Genomic DNA, 22,464 nt, shown 5'->3' on the forward strand with positions numbered 1-22,464 from the left:
AAAATTACAAGTGGTGTCAACTGTGTTTATTTTCCGCACGGGCCGGGGGTGCGGTGGGGTGGGGTGGGGGCCTGGCAGCCCCTCGGCGGAGAGGACGGAGTTTCGAAGAAAAGGGAGTGAGGCGCATGGGGCAGAGCGGAGTGGGCATGAGGCAGAGTGGGGGGAGGCGGAGAAGCTGCCAGAGCTTGCTCCAGTTGCTCCCGCCCGGATTCTGGGGTCTTGAGTTTTTCCTTTTGGGAAATCGCGTGCTCTTAAACGGAGAAGCCTGGAGAGAGGGGAAGGATTTGCAAAACTGAAGAAAACTTCGTGAACTTGAGCCATGTGTATTGCGAATTAGCATTCAGCCAGGCCCGGTGCCCCTGGGAAGCTGAAGCCGCTGAGAGCAAAGAAAGGCGGCTTGCAGGATTCTTCGGCTGCAAGAAGGCAGAGCCGTCTCTGCACCGATCACTGTGCGCTCCGAGCTTCCTTCTCTATTAAACAACACCCGTAACAAGCAGCAACTACAACCAAAAATTGTTCGCACACCGAAAGCCAAATTAAACATAATTGCTTTTATTTATCTATTGCTTTTACATCATTAAAATATTTTTAGTTGCATTGTACAAAATAGCATCCACTCTGATTATTACCTGCCATATCTGTTGATCTGCTCCTTGTGTATTCAGCACAGTAATATTAACAATTAAGAAAAAAGCACATCTTATATATTGTATCTGTCAAGATATGTTACAATTTCCATTAACAAAAATAATGTTATTCTTGTTGAAGAAGCTATGAAGCATATCTTTCATGAGAACTTTGTTAGTAACCACAGTTGTCAAAAAGAATTAGATATGCATAGATTGTAGATGCAAAGGAAATATTAGATGCACAGAATAAAATATACAGTGAAACTGAGGCATAACTGTTTTTCTTTTTAAAATAAATTTTTACCGAGGTGAAAAAAAAAAAACCCCGAGCTATTAAGCTTACTTAAAAGATGGCTTTGTTGGTTTAATTATACTGTAGTTATTTTATAAATATGTTTCAAAGGAAGCTTGCCATATTGCATGTCAATGAGGACTGTAAAGAAAAGCTCACAAAAGCTAATGCATACCAAATACCAAATTTTAGTCATTAGCATTCCTATTTATTACAAACTAAAGGAACCTATTAACAGACAAGATTTCTATTTAGCTAGCATTACAATGTTTGGCCATTAAAATAAAAAGGGCAAAGTATGTACGTGTATTTTCCCCCTTGGAACTATATGCTCTTTTTGCCTAGATCCTTATGGAGAGATTGGGAGGTGTTTCTTATTGGGGAAACATGATTCTACAGTGGGAATGGGCCAGAGGGTCCAGAACCACTATTTTTAGTTATCGAGCTTAATGCTATTCATTGGAAGCAAGAACAGAGCTGGGCTGGGGCTATGCAGCATGCTGAGGGGTGTGTAGTAACCACAGTCTGTGAGGGACCCTTTGTCTTTAATTTGTGTCAGGAGCATATGCAAATTATTAATTGTTTTCCTCTGGGGGAAGGAGTGGATAGCAACCATAATACTGCTTTTGTTTGGATATCAGAATTTCCTTAAATGCTCCCTAGACGGGGTATTTCTCCCAATGCGGATTCCCCAAGTTGGAAATCCGACCATGGCAGTGAATACAAACGTATTAATTTTAGGAGCATGCACATATAGATTTGTGCCATTTCAAAAACCTTTTCCTTTGAACGAAAACAGCAATTCTACTCTCACACAGAAGTAAATGAATATATTGATATGTTCTTCTGAATGCCGATTTGAAAGGGAAAAAACTTTTCAGCTAGTCTTACGTTTAGAAACTTAAAGATATTTCTCTTCCTAAAATCAAGGCAGATTTTGTTCCCTTCTAAATTGGATAGGGAAACATTTAAATTGTAACAAGTAAAAACAGGGACTGAAATGAAACATTTGGAATAATAAGGAAGGGTTATTTTGACTTATGTTAGGTCATTTTTTTTTTTACAGATCTAACAAGAAAAAAAATGTTACATGAGCTCTTTAAACTCTGCGCATTTACCAAGTCACTCGAAGCACAGGTTCTTCTGTGCCCACACATCTTCTGTGTTGTTCACTCTCAGATGTGATATATTCTGTCTGCTTTAGGGAACATTTTGCATTAAAAAGATTGAAAATTTCTAAGAAGGGTGCTTCCCTGAAAGGCCTATATAGAAACAACAGGTATCAGAAGGAAGGAAGGGAATTCCTGGATTCCTGATTGAAGAAAGAAAATCTCTCCACCAAAGGCCATTAGCATTTGCAAACCCCAAGCACAATCTCAGATTTCAATAGTAAAATTCTCAGTGTTGTGTTGGTGAGGAGAGGGGTAGGTATTCACTCTCCTGTAATTACTTGGGCAGAGATAAAGGAAGGAAAATGTAATGATTTCTACACTGCAAACTTTTCTTATGAAGAAATAACAGGTCACTATTTTAAGAAATTCTGATGCCTCAGTGGTGGCAGTTCTAGGGTGGAAAAGTGAACTCTTTCCATTTCTATCCCATTATAACTGGAGGAGGAGTCATCCCCCAAGTCTCTAAAGGATATTTGATACAAAAGTGGGGAAAATTGCTCTAAAACCTAAGTGTATTCAAAAAGATGACACTTGCCTGCAAAGGCCGGATCTACACAATTATTTGGATAATTCAGCTCTTACTCCAAATTAATCAGTCTGATTTTGCTTCACTGCTGAGCATGCCCATATTGTCTAGATGGGCCGGGCCACCTACTTTCCTCTTCTTCATCTGTGTCTTTCTCCACTGAATACTGAGTACTACCAATAGCCAAGGAGAAGGCTGTTTCCCATACATTCAAATCAAAGTGGTTTACATTTCAATGTGTGTGAAAGATAACACTGCTTTCAGTGGCCTTAAATCCCATTTTGAAGAGCATACCAAGGGAGACCAATGTGGTGATGCAGAGATAACTAAGCTGGGCAATCTCTCTCAGGGAGCTGATACTTGTTGGGGTAGAGGAATGTACAAGGTCAGGACAGCACAGCACAATAGCATTCAGTGGGTGTCCTGGCAGGGAATACACAGGAGGAAAGCATGGGAGAAATCTCAGAAGGCTTCCTGGAAGAGGCACGGTTTGAGCTGCACATTGAAGGTTGAATATGATTCGAGATGGTGAGGAGAATGACTTAAGCAAAATTGGCATCCAGTTAAGATACAGTGACAGGCCTGACATAAGGTAGGCATTTAAAAGTGCATATTTAAATAAATGAATTAAATTATTTAGAAGCTTGATAATAAATTCCTCTAAACATTTCTCCTCAAGATGGCCTGTCTGCTACATTAACCTGAAACTCTCTTATTTTCTCCCCCTTTAGTATTGTATCTTTCCCTCCTTCAAGCTAAGGAAGCTTGGTTTGAAGTTATAGTGATGTCTAGGGCTGACAAAATGATGCCCATTGGCACCAGGAAATGAGTGAAGGTTCTTACTCAGAGGAGACTCCTCCTCCATGGGCAAATGTTCCCTGTATTGACATCCTGTTTACCTTCTTGCAAGAATAAAAGGGGTTACTGCAATTCTAAGGAGTTTTGTATTTTTAACAAACCTTCTTGCTATACCAATCTACCAATTTAACATTTTGTTTGAAACATCCTGGAATGGAGAAAGGGTGCTTGGTAGGTATTTATACACAGAGCAGAGAAATTGAAAACGGCCTCTGGATTAGAGACAAAGAAACCTGGTAGTGCCACTAATTAGTGGGTAGACAGAGGTTCACCCAATCTGACTTCACTTTTTCTCATCTGAGAGACACAGCTACTCTTGTCTATATGATAAGATTTTTGTTTTGTTTTTTAAAGACAAAACAATGGGAAGGTAGGTTTTTACATAGCTCTGGCCTCTAGCACTTGCAGTATTCAAATGACATGAATTAATACTGAACAGTTTTTTTCTCTCCTGTATTGATGTCCAGATGCATATTAGTTTAAGCTCTAAGATATAAATTTAAAAAATTACAATGACCAGAATAAACAACACTGGCAAGTTGGGAAATTCACATCCTTATTATCTTGTGTTCAGAATGCATTTTTATGTTTCAGTAGGTCTTTGGGAAATCTATGTTACGACACAGCAGAGATTTGCTCTTCAGAAAGTGCCTCAGCTGAGCAAAGCAATGCCAGGCTGGGTTAGGGATCCTGCCCCGAGCAGGACATCTCACATCTTCATTCTCCCTGCAGTATCTCCTCCACTTTGCCCTCACCCCTGACTCTTCTCCACAAATCTGGCTTTCTTCTGTTTCTCCCCTCCTCTCCCCTCCTCTCCTCTCCTCTCCTCTCCTCTCCTCTGCTCTCTCTTCCCTTTCCTTTCCTTTTCTTTTTTCTTTTTTTCTAAACAAGTCTCTTTTTCTTCCTAAACTAAGCACAAAAGTCAACAAATTGAAAGCAATTCAGTTTCAATAATAAACAGAAGTCTTTTGAGCTTCCAAGATCCAAATAAAGGTCCTTCCGTGGGAAGCACCTAATTCAAAAGGAGGAAACCCCGAGGATTATGACGGATTCTGCAATGAGTGTGGCTGAGGAGGAGCCAGTCTCCCGTCGCTGTTCCATGTACCATCCCTCTGAGTTCATCAGAGGGAAGCTTGTTTTCCTAAGGGCCCATCTTTCCCTGGCTGTAAAATGTATTCAGCTCCACTGTATGCAGGCTAACATATGGCAGAACAGTGTGAAGAGGGAAGTCTGTTCATTGGCACATTCAGGGGCAGAGTCTGGGATGTATGTTCAATAAAGGGCTTCTTGTACGGGAGCCCTATACCACAGCAACTCTCCAGTGAAAGCTGAACTGGCCTCAATTTGTGTGGACAGTACACTTGTGCATGCGTGTGGTGCACTTATAAGGCCAGACAAGCTCTAGCCACTCCAAGTCTCTTGGTATAAAAGGAAAAAGGTATTGGATGACCTTGTGTGCATGTGTTGAGGCGGAGGAGGGCCCAGAGATTAGAAAATGAAGTGGAGTTGGAATTTTATTTTAATTAGTCTCACATTTCCCTGGAGAGATTTTCTGAGAATATGATCTTTTCCATTTACTTCTCTGCAGTAAAGTATGGAGACTCACCAAGCTGAAGAGGAAGAGAGGAGCATCTCAACCCCAGCTGAATTATGAAGAAAACTTGGCGCTAGCTCCCAGAAATCCTAAATCACATGTAGGCAAAGTCTGGACCTGGTCACCAAGAATAAAACAGAAGCTGAATCCATTATCCAATTTTCAAATTAACCAGAGGACATATCCTAAAAGCCTGAAAGCCTGGATCAAGGGTGGTATGTGGCTTTTCCCTTGACATGGATGTAAGGACTGCCTTCTCAAGTCCTGGTACCTAGGTTACATCTTCAGCCACCCCTGGGCCGCACCACAGGGGAGGGTAGTCCAGGGGCAAGGGAGGGGTCCTCAGAATCAGTGAAAGCAGCGAGAAGGGGCAGGAAGAACCCAGAAACCATGCCTTGGAGACAGTAAGCCTCTCCACACATGAAAGGAAGGCACCCACCTGGGACAGAGGGGTTATTAAGTCTTTCCCTGAGCCACAGCACTGATGTCCTCAGAAGGTCCCCAACCCTCTGTAGCAATCCGTAGTATGCGTTAGTATGGGTGAAAAAACTTCCTCTATCAAGTTTAACAACTTTCTGGTGTAACTTCTGAGAGGGCTGATTGCTTATTCATGCAGAAGCAAGACGCCCAGTTCATTTTGCCTGTTTTTGCTACTCTTTGCTGGGTTTGGGAGGCTGCTATGGTGGCTGCAAATGGCTTCTCAAGTGACATTTGCTGACATTCAGTGAAGTACATTTATCAGTATTCACCAGCTCACCTCTACACATGCAATCCATTTTGTTTTGTTCTTCATAGCAACCTTCTTTCCAACACCCGTGCCCTGAGAATGATAAATGGCAAGGTGGCATATTTCTCAAGCTGCACTCAAATGTCACTGTGAAAAATCTTTAATGGACTAAGTGTAGCTCTTCACGTTACAACTTGTCAGGTACTGAGAAATTCTAGAGTTTCTCCTTAATCCACAAGTCTTTGGAACCACACATCTGCAAGCAGAGACTAATTATAAGCTACACCAGTCAGACCTGGGCAAGCAGAAACCAAGGAGAAAACATCTGATATCAGCTAATTCTTTTTCATTATTATTCTCATTCCATTTTTGCTACTTCCTTTCTTACTCAGAGAACACGCCAGGTATGAGTAATCTGTTACTCTAATTAAGTAGGTGAGAGCTCCCCTCAGACCACTCCCCCGATGCAAGTTTATAAGTTGTACACTCAGTGTTCTCCATAATAGCTTTACTCTTTTCCTCCAAGACTCCAAATCACTAGCACTTCTCCTTAGAGAAAAACCTGACTCTGAATCACAAATCCTGGCTGCTAAATGTTGGCTGTAATGGAGTAGTTCAAAGGCATCTGAGACGTGCTGTTGGAAGAGTCCTGTCCCCCACCTCCCCGCCATCCCTTTTCAGAGTGCATGGTCATCCTTCCAGACAGCTGAGAGTTTCACATCCCCGCCCAAAAGATTTGCCATTCCCCCTCTGTCTGCACACCTTTCTGCCACCAGAATGGTCCCCTCAGGGAAGCAGCCTACGTACTCACTCACCCCTGAACATGGCTTGCTTACTTGAGTTCTACCCTTCCAAGTGCTTTCTGTTTCCTGGAGTGTGCGCCAAGGGAGGGTTAGCCCTTGCCCACTGTAGTTAGGGGAGAATTTGCTGATTTGTGTGTGTTTGAAATGTGTTCCAAAGAGAGCAATATCATCAATTAACATTGATTTTACAATCAATGCTTGAAGGTCAAAGGAGTTAGAAAGGAGGTAACCTGAAGTCAAGGAAAAAGAACTGATATCACCCAAAACTGTGCCAGCCAAGTTCATCTTTGTCCAGACGCTAAAAATTGGAATATTTTGGTTTTACTCCTGGCCCTGTAGGTCCCACCTAAGCTATGATCTTGATATCTGCTTCTATACCCCATGGTTTGGGTACCTCCTGGGCTCTCCTGGTGCTTTCCTAACAGTACCACTGATTTTCTTCTCCCGTAGACTTGACCTCCTGTCTCTTGGGTTGAGTAATTGTCCCCTCTGGCTCCTCAACCTCAGGGACCCCTCCAACAAGTACAGGTCCTCAACCATAGAGCCTCAACAGTCTAATGGTCTAACAATCTAAACTCTCTTATTGCCTCCATTTCTATTGTGTTTATTATATATCATGTTTAGTTCATTTCAAAATCTAGTTATGCCACAACTGGGCTAAAACTGACTCTTCTCACACTTTAGGATGAGGAAGAAAATCAGTTACTCCCAGCAATCAGGCATGATAGGGCAGAAAGAGGGCAGACACCTGCTAAATGCTTGCACAGTGAGGCCAGAGGGCAGAAGATCTCAGGTAACTACGGCATGGATGGCATGGGTGCCAGACTGAGTCAAACCCAGGTATGCTCACACAGATCACTCTTAGCAGGCCTTGACATATAACAAAAGAAAAGAAAATGTGTCAACTGTCCATGTAACTTGAATAGGACAGACCACCAAACCAGATAGCCGAGGGGGCAAAATGTATCCTAATGTTGGAACCCACTAAAAAACCAAGTATAGGGGTTGGGGTGATTTTTGAAGACAATGACTATATCTTATTTTCATGGCTGTTTTGTGCATTCCTTTAAGCTGTTTTGGGGTATAGAGGGCAAAAGATAGGAGAGAACCTCATTCTCTTTTCATTATTGGCTATTGACTTTTCAATTGTTTCATCGTTTCTAAAAATAAGAAATACTTGAGTAATCTTTACAAAATCAGTGGAGATTCCATTGTCTCTCATTTGATGATCAAAACAACAGGTGTCTGGGTTGTTGGACTTCAGATGACATCTGTGACTACTGGGTGCCTGGGATAAGGTATAGTGTGTGTGTGTGTGTGTGTGTGAATGTGTGTGCAGGTTGGGGGTTGGGCTCTGAGGGTGGGAAGTAGAGATGAAGTGGAACCTTTTAGAGGTCAAGAAACTGTAAAGATGCCTGGCATCCAGTTTTCACACCTGACAAATAAAATAGCCTTCATTTTCATCCATAATTACAGTCTGATGTAATAATATGAAGTTGCTCTTTTAGACATTCTTATAAATTCTAGATACTCCTTCTTTTATGTAACCATTTCAGAGCACAGATTAGGAAGGGCTCCACTGACGTCCCTTTGGTTGGGGACATTCCCTGTGGGTGAAAGCATGTGCACTATGAGTGGGGCCTGGTTTGCTGCCTCTTTTCACCCTCAAGTGGTATCTGGTGGGCCAGGCTGGAGTTAGCATTCTCCATCCAGGACCTCTCTACCTACCCTCTGTGGGGAGGGGCTATAAAATACCTTCTTTGGACATCTGCACACCCAGGCCTTCCCTTGTGCTGTTCTTTCGCCAGAAATTTTCTATACCTTTCCCTCTGACCCCTCCCTTCTAAGCCCTTGTCAAACTCCCCTGCATCATTTCCTCCAGGAATCTCTTCCTTATCCCCACATCCTGCAATATCTCCCTCTATCCAGTACTTAGTGTTCTGCAACCTCTTTGCCATCAAGTGGTAAGCTCCTTGTGGCCAGGGGCCACATCTTTGCTGCAATTCTATAGCAGGCTCCCTAGGATTTACCAAGCACATTTGCCACACTTCCTGAGTGGAAGGACAGGCAAGGGTGCAAAGTGATTACTCAGAAATGACAGGGACAAAGAGGACAGGCAGAGCCCAGGCTTGTTCAGTACTGGGTTCAGTACTGAGTTTAGCCTGGATCTATTTGTCCTAATTCCAGGCCATTTGTGGCCAGGTCTTTTTCTCCTGAGCTCTCCAGGAAGTTTTTCTTCCATTTCCCCCATACCACCCTTTTCTACTACTGTCCAGGGAACAGGTGCTCCCAGTGAGCAATTAGGTCCCAAGTCTGGTTCAGGTCAAATGGCCTCTCACATTCTGCAGCTGTACCCCTTTCCGGGGGCTCCATCTTCCAGGCTCTTCTTCACTCTTACTAGCCCCTCTGCTTCATATTTTACCTTCTCTTTTCTGCCCCCAGCCTACTTGCGTAACTCTCTGTCTCTTATCTGAAGCCCCATAAATAATTTTATTGATGGAGTAGAGTGTTTCTTACTCCATAAGAAGCTACATATTGTTTCTGATCAGGCAAACTATAGTGCACAGGACAAATCTGTGTACCATCTGTTTTTGTAAATTAAGCCTTATTGGGACACTGCCACACCCATTCATTTACATATTGTCTATGGCTTCTTTCCTGCTGCAATAGTAAAGCTAAGTGGTCATAATGGTGACCCTATGGCCCATAAAGCCTAAAATATTTACTATCTGTCCCTTAACAGAAAGAGTGTGCAATCCCTGTCCTAGATTATAGTGGAGGAGAATGATCCAGTAAAGGTGAGGAACTCAGTACTAGAGCTAGCGGATGGACGGATCATAGGAGAAAAATCCTGGAGGAGGAAATAGACAATGCATTACAGAACCCAAGTGGAAGACTGGGTTTTGATAAGAGTGAAGACACTTCATCCACTGAAACAGACAGGAAGGCAGAGTATGAGTACAGAGGCAGGCAGGTGGGACAATGAGGGCATACCCACTGACTGCTACTATTAGCTCTGTGTTAATGAAGTGCGAAGGAAAGTGATGAGCCAGCAATCTGGGGGGATGATGGAGGTTCAAAGACGAAGGAGAAATTGTGGACCATGGAGAAATGAGCATAAGTGGACATTTTATTAGAATGCCTGGGCAATGTTGTAGCTGCCAATTTAAACTAAGGCTGGGAGCACAGTGGTGTGATATACTCCATCAACGTTCTTCAGCTCCACTGTAAGCACAGTTGGTGGGTTGTTGGGTTTAATAAGGGCTGGCATTTTGCCAGGCAAGTATGAAGGATGTAGGGAGGGTCAATGGACTTCGGTGCAGTGGGAATGACTAATGATACTGGTGTGTCATGGAATCAAGCTTAGTGAGAAGGGTGATAAGAAATGAGGAAGGTGAAGGACAGTGGAAAGGTGATAGGTTTAGTCAATGGATTGGCGGTCTTGATGAGCAAAAGCATTTTTGGAGAATAAGAGAAACAGAACGATAAGAGGTCAGAGGGTGGAGCTTGATGTCCAGATTCCAGAGGTGGAGCAGTTCCTGGTGATGGAAGGATCTAGAATAAGGCCATGGGAGTGGGAGGCTAAGATAAGTGGGAGTCAGGGAAGTCAAGACACTGAGCAGTTAGCCACATCGGGGGACAGGGAAAGCCTAGAAGGCTTCAATCTTCAGTTGAAGACAATCCCCATTTGCAAGAAGACAGAAACAAGGCAGGAGAAACAGGAGGTACATGTAATGGCAAAGCTGTCAAAGCAGCAGGGGTTTTTGAAGGAGAGAGGAGAGTGCCCTAGAAGTAGTGATGGGAACAAGACAGATTCCATCTCACCTCTGACTCAGTGGGTTCTGGCATGTGGGAGAGAAAAGAGGCTCCACATGAGAGAGCTGCAAGGGAGCTCCTCAGGGAGAATGAGCTCAGTTATCTAGGGAAAAGCATGGGGGAACTAACTGAAGAGACAGGGGCTGTGCTGATTCCCAAAGCGCCTAACTAGAAGGGCTTGGGAGGGTATGGAGGGGCGGGAGGAGCCCGAGTCAGAGTGCAGTGCACAGAGGTGTACTAGGTAAGGTCTGGGAGGCTCGAACTTCTGGGCAGGACCAAGCTGGCAAGGATTTGTAGACACAGTGGGATTCGGCTGTGAAAGTCTCTGTGGAGAGTGGGCTGGAGGAACTGGGTCCCCTAAAGGACCTTGATATTGAAGGCAGCTCGAGATGGCATGCAGTCTCGGGCTGGTGAGAGCCTCCCCAAGGGTCTGCATTCTTAGGCAGAGTGCAGGGGTGAGGGGGCCTGGGGAGGGGCCATATCAACAGGAGCGGTGAACACCATGAGGGTCTTTGCCAAATGCATGACACTACCACAGAGGGTAGTAGCGTCTGCTGGGCAGGCACGGCAGCGCTCACACAGGAGCTTGTGCTGATCCTTCCCATCAACATGCAGCCTGCTTCAGTACAAACACGAAAACCAAAGCACCACCATCACATATTCCTCCTTGGGTCTGATGACCCCCTCCACTTACCACCCCATTTACCTGCTTCTGTTTGACATAAAACAATCCCAAAGGGCTAAGATGTTGTCCTGTCTGCTTCCTGCCCCCACCTCTCCACTATGATTGCTCTTCTCAAGAATGTGCACATGCCAACAACGCCGCCTTCTGCCTATTTTTGAGCATGCCAAGGCCCCCATCTCCTCACCTTAACACCTGTGCACAGGCTCCTCTCTCTGCCTGGAATGCTCTACCCCTCATACCCATAATTGGCTCCTTCCTGTTGAATCAGTTCAACTGACACCTTTGTAGACAGGCTTTCTCTGAGGAACCCATATCCTGAAGTCTCTCAATCCCATCACCCTGTTTTATTGTCTTCACAGCACTTCTCACCCTTGGAAATGATCTTCATTTATTTGTTATTTATTTTATAACCCCTAGATCTAGAATATGAGACCATGGAAGCAGAAATCTCACCTTCTTCTTCACTGCTGTATCTTTAGCATCTGGAACATTACCTTCCTTCCAGTATGTGCCCAATACTTAATTATATTAATAAAATTAGCCTTCACAATAGAACTCTAACTCAAAAGCACATGAGATATGAATCTGTCTATGGGGATAATGAGCAACCCCTTTAGCCCTTCACAGGAAAGTCCTAGGGAGCATCGTAAAAATACAAATGCACAGGGCCCAATGTAGACAAAGTCAGAATGTCCAGAGGTAAGCCAGAACTCTGGATGCTGAGCTAGCACCTCAGGCAATTCATTTCAGCCAGCAGGTCTGAGAGGACTGGCATTTAGGAACCTGTGAGTTGAGCATCACTCACTTGCTCCACAGAGGATCACTGGACACCTCTGTGGTACCAGCTTTGTGAGGGACTGAAAGGATGTCCTGAGTGCATGTAAGAGAAATCCAGTCAAGCTAGACTCATTAAATGATGGGAGACTTTTGGCTAAGAACCCAAGAGTAGCTCAGGGAGCCAAAAAGCAGAAGGAGTAGTTGCCTCAGAAAGGTCTGGACCAGAGTGGAAGAGGCACTGGGAGGGAGCTGGCCATTCTCGCCCTCACACACTCTTGGCTCTGCTTAGGTCGTGTCCTTCTGCTGATGGACATTGTTTCTTTGGGTACAGGGTGGACCAAGGCCCCTCAGTCCTACGACTTATATTTCCTCACTTTGGATGGCCATCAGCACCCCCACTCATTCCTTTATTGGCCACTCCAAACTCCCTGGAGGGAGAGGTTTTGGCTTATGGGTCAGAAGTTGACCTCAAGGACTGATCCCTTAAATAGGTGGGAACCTGTTCTCAGAAGACAATGTTGTGAATTACATAGTCAACAACAAATTAAGAACTTATAGGCAGCACTGGGGTATGGAATCTTTAGTTTAAATCTGGGGAGTGGAGGTGGCGCCTCTTATTAGTTGCTACCACTGGTACATGTACCAATTTATCAGGCTTCCTGAGGACAGGTCTCAGGGAAGTTTAGAAATAACTAGGAAGGCATTGAGTGTCCAAGGAAGGTAGGGAGGATGACATGAGGATTGAAAAGATTACACTCTCCTCAGGGTTCTGTGACAAGCAGAGGCAAAGGATTTGGGCAGCTGTGTGTCACAGAGCCATTTGAACTTGAGGTTAGAAGAACGTAAGCTACTGAGTGACTGAATCCACATGGCCTGGTACTTGTAGTTGCTTTAAGACTTCATAGAAGGATTTAACAGGATTGAGGGCAAGGTACCTTCTCTGGAAGCCTGTTTCTCATGGCGGAAGATTCCCTTGTTTGTCTATTTGAAAACATAGGGGCACTATTTGCCTTTCCCTTCTCATTTCCTAGAAGGTCAGCAGCCCAGGCCTGGGGGGATCAAGGGAGCAGAGGGTGCCTCATTCAGATTTCAGCAGCAGAACTCTGCAGTTAGAAGCTTTGAGGACCAGGACTTTATTTTCGGCTTTACAGGATCCAGTGATTTAATCTGAAGGACTCACCTTCCTAGTATGCTTCCCTTAGAAACCCCCTCTCTCCTGAATCAGATCTCAGCTTCATTCTCTCCACTCAGTAGCTGAGCAAGGGTCACTGGTCAGGGAGTCAAACACCCAGACAGGGGACCTGGTTCTGCCTCAGATGATGGTAGGCAGACAACTCTATGAAAGTGACTGATGTAATCCCTCATGGGGTTTGGACCTCGTCAATCCACTGGGCTAGGCGCTGGAGAGCCAGGTTGCTCCATGGCTTGGGAGCAAGGCGATGGGAGTAGGGCTGCCATTCTCCTAATGGCCAGGCCACTGGATCCAATGTTCTAGGCCCCAACTATTGCCTCTCTCACCAAACAAGAACCAAGAACTAGTCCTTGCTCTAGTTCTCTATCCTTCTCAGAGCAAGAGGAAGCACTGGTGGAGGAAAATAGCATCAAGACAAGACACCTTGTTTCCAGTTCCAGCTCATTCATCCCATCATTTATTCTGCAAGTATCCACTGAGTGCTTCCCACAGGCACTGGGCTAAACTCAGGGGATGCACAGTGAGTGAATGTGACAGTCCCTGCCATGGCCAGAAGCACTGGCTCTTTCCAGGCCTCAATTTCCTCATCTGTAAAATGAGACAGTTGGTCTAGATGAACAGTTATCAAAGTTCAGCAGGCATCCGAGTCAACTGGGAGGCTTCTGAAAGCATAGTGTGCTTGGACTTATCCAGAATTTCTGATTCTTGGGCCCAAGAATTTGTCTTTTGAACGAGTTCCCAGGTGCTGCTGCTGGTCCAGCGACCCACTTTGAGAACCACTGGACTGGCATGCTTGCCCCTTCTACCTGTGGCAATCTGTGTTGCACCTTAATTGATGGTCATTGGAGTGGCCAAGCAGAAAGGGTTTGTGGAAAGCCAGCCTGGAAATGGAAAAGTTCCCATAAGTTTTCTGAGCACAGGGGTAAGTAGATCAGATATAAACCTTAACAGAGCCACTAAAGCATTTGGCTCATTATTTAATAAAAAAAAAAAGATTAAAAAGTAATTCCCTAACATGAAAGTTCAATCGGATGCTGGAGAAATTACTTCAACTTTCTGTAGGGGAAAAAAGGCTCCACTAAAAAGCTACAAGAGTATTGATGTCTATTAAATATTTGCTTTTCTCTCTAGCCCACACTAGACTGAGTAATTTGTATTTGGCAGAAACCAGCTGCAATTACATTAGTCAATCCAAAAGCCCAACTTGCTCATACAAAATGCAAACAAATTAGTTAAAATGGCCTAATTAGTGGACTGTAAAAATACAAACTGAGGCTGGCAGCCGGATTTGTGTTAGTCAAGAATGCTGTCTCCCCACATGAGGAGGCCTGAGCTAAATAGCCCCCAGCTGACTGAAGGTCTTTTCTCTGGACATCTGATGACCAGTGACCCAGGTGAACACCAGTGGTTCTGCCTTAGGTGACTTCATCCTCTCCTGTCCCAGGGCTTGGCCTCATCTTTGGCCAAGTAGGTGCAATGGAAAGAATGTGAGGTTTGGATGAACTTAGCTTGAGCTTGAATCCCTCAGCCCCACCAACTTGCCAGCTATTGCTTTAGTCAAGTCAGTTAACTTCCCTGAGCCTCTTGCTTCCTTTTTAAAATGGAAATATTGCATCCTATATTGAAAAGTGGTTGTATTAGTAATTATGTATATATATGTCTGGTACATAGTTGTTGTTGTTATTAGTTAGTATAGGTCTGAATTTCCTCTGCCTTAACATACCTTTAGACCACGATTCTGATTCTGGTTTGGGGCACTAGTAGGTAGCTTTGTACATATTGGACGGGCCTGAGGTAATGACCCTCAGAGCATTGACCAACACCAAGGAATGTGATCAAGATGTTGTGTGACTCAGTCAATGTCTCCTCTATATCTGTAGGGGCTACAGTCTGCAGCCTTATAGATGCATGGCTCATAGAATCAGAGAACTGGAAAGGACTGCAGATGTCATCCAGTATGGGGGTTCAAACCACTGTGTATCAGAATCCTTTGAAGAGTTTCTAAAAAATGCTGGAACTAGAATCCCACTCCCAGAGATTCTGATTCAACTGACCTAGAAGGGACTTGGGCATCAGTGTATTTTATAGCCTCCCCAGTAAATGAAGTCAAGATTAAGAATCATTCCTCTAATCCAAACCCATTATTTTGTGGAGAAAAACAAAAATAAGCAGATATGCAACAAAAATTAAAACAAAAACAAATCAAGCAAAACAGTGATGACAACTCAGAGACTCTGAGATGTGAATTATGTAAGATTACACAGAATTAAATTTTCCTAAATTCATTCTAACCCAAATTGTTCAATCAGACCATTGGCTCTGATAGGAAGGAATGTTCGCCAGATGCCTGTACAGAATTGGGGCTTTCTACCACGCTCCTAAAGGGGGCTAGACTTTGGTGACAATCAACATCTTGTATTTTATAACACCTTCCCACCAAAACATATTTCAAGCTCAGTTATACTCACACCATCAGTCAGCTAGAGCCTGGGAGTCACAGGGAAGTACAAGGCAGCCAGTCTGCCAGACCTAAGACTGAGTTGCCTGGGGGACAGTGAGTTCCTGGCCACTCTGACCACCAGATTTTGTGAATCATCTCAGATGGTTCTCAACCACTAGAGAATTCCACCCAAAGGCAGACAGCAAAGTTACACATTTATTTAAGGAGGAAAGATGTTAGTTTCCTTATTGTGTGATGCTTACTTGAGAAAGAGTATCTAACCCTTTAGGGACTTACCTCATTTTTTTTGTTTCTTGCATTTATGGGTGCTCTTCTGAATCCTTCTGCCTCTGTTTTTATGAGCCTCTGCTGGCTCCATCAGAGTGGGACACCTGGGCCCCAAGAGGGTAGGACACAAGCAGAATCTAAAGGCTCTATAGACTAAAGGAAAGGGCAAGAAGGGATGGTTCTGCTCCTGTCCCCATTCTCCAACTCCAGGCTCTCCTTCTGTCTATCTTTGCCACCCCAATTCCCAGAATCGGAACCGGAAAATGCAGTGTCATTCCCAATTGTGCGACCTCTGATAATTTCTTCAATACCTTTGTTTCTACCTCTCTTTAAGTGCTCCTCGGTACAATTCATTCTTTGACATAGTTATCTCAGATTGTGCAAGCTGTCAGGTTGAGGTTGGATTGCTGGCATTGCCCCCCCTCCTAAGTCAGATGTTTAGCTCATTAATTTTTAGCCTCTGTTTCCTCATTTCTAATACCATCATTTAAGGTTAAACATTTTCTTCTAAGAACTGCTTTAGCTACTTTCCACAATTTTTGAAATGTAGTATTTTATCTGTCAGTATTTTCTAATTTTTCTTAATGAAGATATGTTGGTAAAAATGCTCTGAAATTATAAATAAAATTTTTTAAATGCTCTAAAATTATTTTTTTGTAAGTATAGACTTTCAGGTTGCTTAGTATTTTCTTTCAGTACATTTTTGAAGACATTTTTCCCCATCTCTTCTGGCTTCCATTTTGTTATTGAGAAGCCAGTTGCAATCTCAATGATCATTCCTTTGAAAATGATGTTTTTCCTTTCTGTCTGCTTTTAAAATTTTCTCTTTGTCTTTTGTGTTCTGGGATTGTAGTGTGGTGTGTTTGGGTTTGTGCATGGCCATTATATTGCAGTATATTGATAAATATCAGTAGTAGGTTCAGAGTGATAGAAAAATCGGACCCAGACCTAGATAATTCAGATGCAGTTTTTTAATCTAAAAAATATAGATGGAAATCACTGAAATCACTGCAGTGAGAATACACAACAGAGAGAGCCAAAGATACAGTTTCTGGATCCCAATTTTCACAAAAGAGTACATTGTTACAAATGGCAATTTCTAAGTGAATGAGAATTGCAGCAGACTGCCTGGAAAAATATCTCCCCACCCAAGCTCAATCCCATGTACAGTTTTGGTGTTATACAATATACAGTATGACCACAAAGTTCAGTACAGTATGATATAGTATGCATGTGTATGAGTAATTCTCAATAATCACTCTCAGGCTGGTCTTAAACCTGTAATATGAGACTAGAATAAAGGTCTGAGACCCAAATATCTCTGTAAGTCATCCTAAATATTGGGCATACTTTGCCACAGAATTTTATCTTTTATTTATCCTTTTTGGCAATTTTTTTGGCTCAGAATCTGTGGAAATTCTTATTTTTTCAAATAACTGCCTCTGCTTTCCTCTTCCTTTCCTCTGTGCTTTTCTTGAGATGTAGATAAAACATACTCACTCTATCCTACATTTCTCTTAACATTTCTTTGACATTATCTTTCTCTTTGTCTTTCTGAGCTGCATTCTGGATATTCTTTTTTCAGATCCATATTCTAGTTCATTCTCTTTTCAGTATGTCCCGTTTTCTGTTGAAGCCATCTACTGAGTTTTTAATTTCAAGAAATTTATATATTTTATTTATTAATTTATTTAATAATTTTATATTTTTTTGATAAAAATTCTGTTTGAATTCTTTTCTAATCTTCTTGGAAATTTCTATAGCCTCTTACTTCCAGTGATACTTTTAACCCTTTCCATTATTTCTATTTATACCTGGTCATTTCAATATGTGATGTCTTTGTGGGCTCAGTTCTGCTGTTTGCTGACTCTTGCTCATGGTACTTCTCCTCCTTGAATGCTTTATGAATTTATATCTTTATGAGTTTATATCTTTCAAATTGTAGCTATGGGAATTCTTTAAGGTTTGGATTAAAATTCCTTAAGAGAGGTAGTATTTTATTCTTTAGGTGCCTGAGAACACTACTAATTTAAGTTCACTTCCTCAAATTTTTTTTTTATTTTTTTTATTTTTTATTTTGGTATCATTAATTTACAATTACAGAAAGAACATTATGTTTACTAGGTTCCCCTCTTCACCAAGTCCCCCCCACTCTCCAAATATTTTTTTTTTTGAGAGGGCATCTCTCATATTTATTGATCAAATGGTTGTTAACAACAATAAAATTCTGTATAGGGGGGTCAATGCTCAATGCACAATCATTAAACCACCCCAAGCCTAATTCTCGTCAGTCTCCAATCTTCTGAAACATAACAAACAAGTTCTTACATGGTGAACAAATTCTTACATAGTGAATAAGTTCTTACATGGTGAACAGTACAAGGGCATTCATCACAGAAACTTTCGGTTTTGATCACACATTATGAACTATAAACAATCAGGTCAAATATGAATATTTGTTTCATTTTTATACTTGATTTATATGTGAATCCCACATTTCTCCCCTATTATTATTATTATTATTATTTTTAATAAAATGCTGAAGTGATAGGTAGATGCAAGATAAAGGTAGAAAACATAGTTTAGTGTTGTAACAGAGCAATTGTAGATGATCAGGTGTGTGCCTGTAGACTAAGTGTTAATCCAAGCTAGACAAGGGCAATAAAACATCCACGGATGCAGATCACTTCCTCAAATTTTTAACGGGTGATTTCTTGGACTACTCACGGAGTATGGGAGTATGAATTTGATGTGCAAACCTATAGAAGGATGGCTATGGTTATAAATTCTCAGAATAATTCTCCCTCTCTATTTAGGGTTGAAAGTGGATACATGTAATTTTCTTTGTAGTTTCTGTGGTGAGAATAGAGTCCAGGTTATTTCTCCTTCATCTTTACAAAGGTGGAGCAGTAATTCAGGGTGTCATTTTATATACATTTTATATTGCTACTATCTTCCCCACCCCAGGCAAGCACTAGGCTCTTTCTTCTTTCCCCCTTACCCTATGAGGCTGTGAAAACTGATTATGATTTGGCAAATGCCCTTAAGGTCAAAGCCAACTTCAGTGCTCCACTTATTTCTCTGAATTTTCACTTTTACCTAGTGTTTAGACTGAATATTCCTTAGTATCTTTCAAAATCGGTAGTACATTCAAAATAAAGTTCTTTTTACTTTATCCAGGATTTACAGTTGTTTTCATTGGGGATGTTGATCAGAGCCTCTAGTCCATGATATTATAAGAAATGGACATAGCCACCTACCGTCTTTATGATCCTCTACAAACAATCTTTTATTCCTGGACAAAAAAAATCCTTGGTCTCTCCAAACCTCAATCTCCTCATATATAAAATCATCTACTTCCTAGGGCTATTTGATGATCAGTTGAGATATTGTACAAGAAGAATCTTTTAAACTAAAAAGTAAAGCAGTATACCAACACCAGAGCATTTCATGAATCTGTATCTGATAAGAATGATTTCTTTTTGATTAAGATGAGTGAAGAAACCTAGCACAGGCTATTTTTAATCAGGTCAATATTCATCTATTCACTCAAGAATCATTTTCCAAGCACCTTCTATATGGAACTTTCCTAGCCTGCGGGTTACCTGATTCAGTTATTTCCTGAGGGGTTGAACCCAAGTCAAAATTGTAGCTTATTTAAGAATTTTTTTAAAAGCCTGTGCTATTTGCTTATATACCCTTTTCTTTCTAAATCAGAAACACAAACTAATATGTCTTTTCTAATATATCCCCATTTTCTTTGCTGGCCAAAAAATATTTACTTCTTTAAGAGCACTGTTAAAGTCCTGATATCTTCTGGGAATTCCTCTTAAGGACTGTTTTCAACTCAAGTTACTTGTCTACCACCAGAGTCAGCCTTGTGAGGGGTTAGGCTGTCAGTCTGAAAAGAGAGTTAGAAAACCTGGTTGCTAATTCCCTTCTCCATTACTTGGCTATTTGAACTTGGGAAAGTCATACCCCTCAGTTCTAAGGATCAGAATCCCTTCCCTAAACAAAAAAGGAATACTGATCACAGGAGTTTTACGAGGGTCCACAGAGGTAATACATATGAAAATACCCCAGATGTTTTGAAACTTCCTACAATTTAAGGGAAAGGAATTATTATTGCCCAGCATTACAAATGATTTATTCTCATACCACCTCCCCCAAACCCCACTAACAATATCCCAGGCCAGAAAAAATTTGCAGGGAAATTCTCTTGGAAACTAGAATCTGAGAATATTCAAAACTGTATATGATAGCAGGACTCATCACTGCCTGGCTGTAGGCCCCTTGCTCCAGCGAACAATCCCATTCCCACCACCTTTGGCTGCTGCAGCACCTATGTTCTTGCTTCTCCCAGCTGCCTGCCTGGCTGAGGCTTCCACCCCTGGTTGAGGAGAGCAGCCCTCCCATGGCCTGGCCAAGGAGACCTGTGTCCTCTGTTCTGGGTGCAGAGTGCCAAAACCGGCTGATCTGCAAAGGGCTGTGGAACCAGGGGTCAGTGTCAGGGAGTGCTGACTGTGGAGGACACAGTGACAGGCTGAGCTGGGGCAGTAATTAGACAGTGAGAGCTTCCTTCAGCAAGCTACAATCAATAGGTCCACTTACGTAGGGAAAAAAGATTAAAGTAAAGCAGATGGTGGAAGATAACAATATCTCCTACTGAACTTGCATTTTCACTCGTCAAAGCACTATCCCCACCATTTTCTCATTTGGTCCTCGGCACCTCCATTCTCAGATCCTCTGATTTTTACAGGCAAGAAAGCAGAGGTACTGAGGTGGCAGATGTCCAGCTTTGCTGCAAGAGCCAAGACACACATTTCCATTCTCTTTGTGCTAGCTAGCCTTCCTGTCATTGGTGTCTCAGGGAGAAAACAAACATATCGATTAATTTAACACATTTTTATTGAGCACCTACTGTGTACCAGTCACTATTCTAGGCGTAACGAATACAGCAGTGAATGAGACAAAGTCCTATTCATGTGGAGGTTCCATTTTAATAGCAGAAGACAATATGCAAATAAATAAGCAAGATAATTTCAGACAGTAGTATGTGCTGTGAAGACAATAAGATAGGATGATTTGATAGAGAGGAACCAGCAAGGCTAACTAGGGCTGGAAAGAGTTCTCTGAGTAGGTAACTTCTGAGCTGAGACCTGACTACCAAGAAATTGTATGAATGACAGGAAGAGGCAGAATAATGAAGGAAGAGGGAGGTGTAAATGCAAATTAATAGTGAATTAATAGCGCTGTGGGCCTTGTGATCTCTCAGGATTAAAAAGGGAGGTTGAGGCAGAGGAGGTTCTCTTGTGAAGCACCAGGACGCTGGTCTGGAAAGTTAGAACTTTCCTCTGGAGCTCTTTTCTCAGGCTACCAATTTTACTCCTGGTCTTAGGTTGCCCATCTGTGACATGGACACAATGGTGACAGTGGTCACTGTTAGAGACACCTTCACCTGGAGGCCTAAGTGATGAGCTGAGAAGTGTTAGAACATGCCACCCAGTCCCACCTGTAAGAGGCTGCAATTCTTTAGACACTTAGTGAGTATTAAATATTTCCTCTTTGAAATGATATCACCAAGACAGCCAAAAGGTAAGCCACTCTATTCTACTCTCTTGGATTAAAGTCGGTTGGTCTAGTAGTGAATGCCTTCACCAGCTTGCTAAGGCTTCCTTTCAATGACACTGCCATTTCTTAACTTTCTATATAGCACACTTCACTGGACACAGCCCTTTGATAGTTCTTACTAGACATGGTCCTTGAAGGCAAGGACTATTTCCTACTCATTTCTGTCCACATACTAAGAGTATAGTAAATGTTTGTGAAATTAATATGTGAAGGACACAGCTTTGTCCCCATCACAACCTCCTCCTCACCCCCACCCATGTGGGCAGGGTCACTATTAGCACCCTAACATATCAGGTGAAGAAACTGAGGCACAGAGGGTTTGAGAGACTTGCGGTCACTACCCAGACTCATCTGACTTGATTGGAAATTCTCTTGGACCCTATATACACAGCAGCAGAAACGTCATGCAAGTTTTCAGAGGAAGACACAAAGGTAGAGGTTTCTCTCTGCTGAAAAAGTCCAAGTCAGGGAGAGATCTCCAATCTGAGGACCTGGGAGGAACTGCATAAAGAGACCTTACAGATCCAGAACTGAGAAGTTCTGAGCAGGAAGTGACTGGTAAGATTCCTTAGCCTTGGTTCGCAACTGGGTAACCAGGCCTGAGAGTTACCTGGACTTAGCAAAATCACCTAGGTAGCTAAATACTTTTTTTTTTTTTGAGTTAAAGTATCATTGATCTACAATCTTATGAAGGTTTCACATAAACAACATTGTGGTTTTAACATTCACCCATATTATCAAGCCCTCACCTGTCCCCACCCCCCACCCCAACCCTGTCGCAAAGCAGTCCCTGTCTGTCAGCATAGTAAGACACTATAGAGTCATTACTGGTCTTCTCCATGCTGTACTGCCTTTCCCATAAATACTTATTTTTAGTACAGCCATCACCTCCCTTTACAAAAGACCCCTGATGGCAGGGCCCTGGGGTTTCATATCATTTGCATTTGGATTACCTAAGATGTCAATCAGTTCTAGCCACCTGATAAGAAATTTGTAAGCCTAAAACTTTCTTTAAGAAGGGAGAAAGGGAGTGA

This window comes from Manis javanica, chromosome 1, assembly GCF_040802235.1.
Source record: "Manis javanica isolate MJ-LG chromosome 1, MJ_LKY, whole genome shotgun sequence".
Classification (NCBI taxonomy): domain Eukaryota; kingdom Metazoa; phylum Chordata; class Mammalia; order Pholidota; family Manidae; genus Manis; species Manis javanica.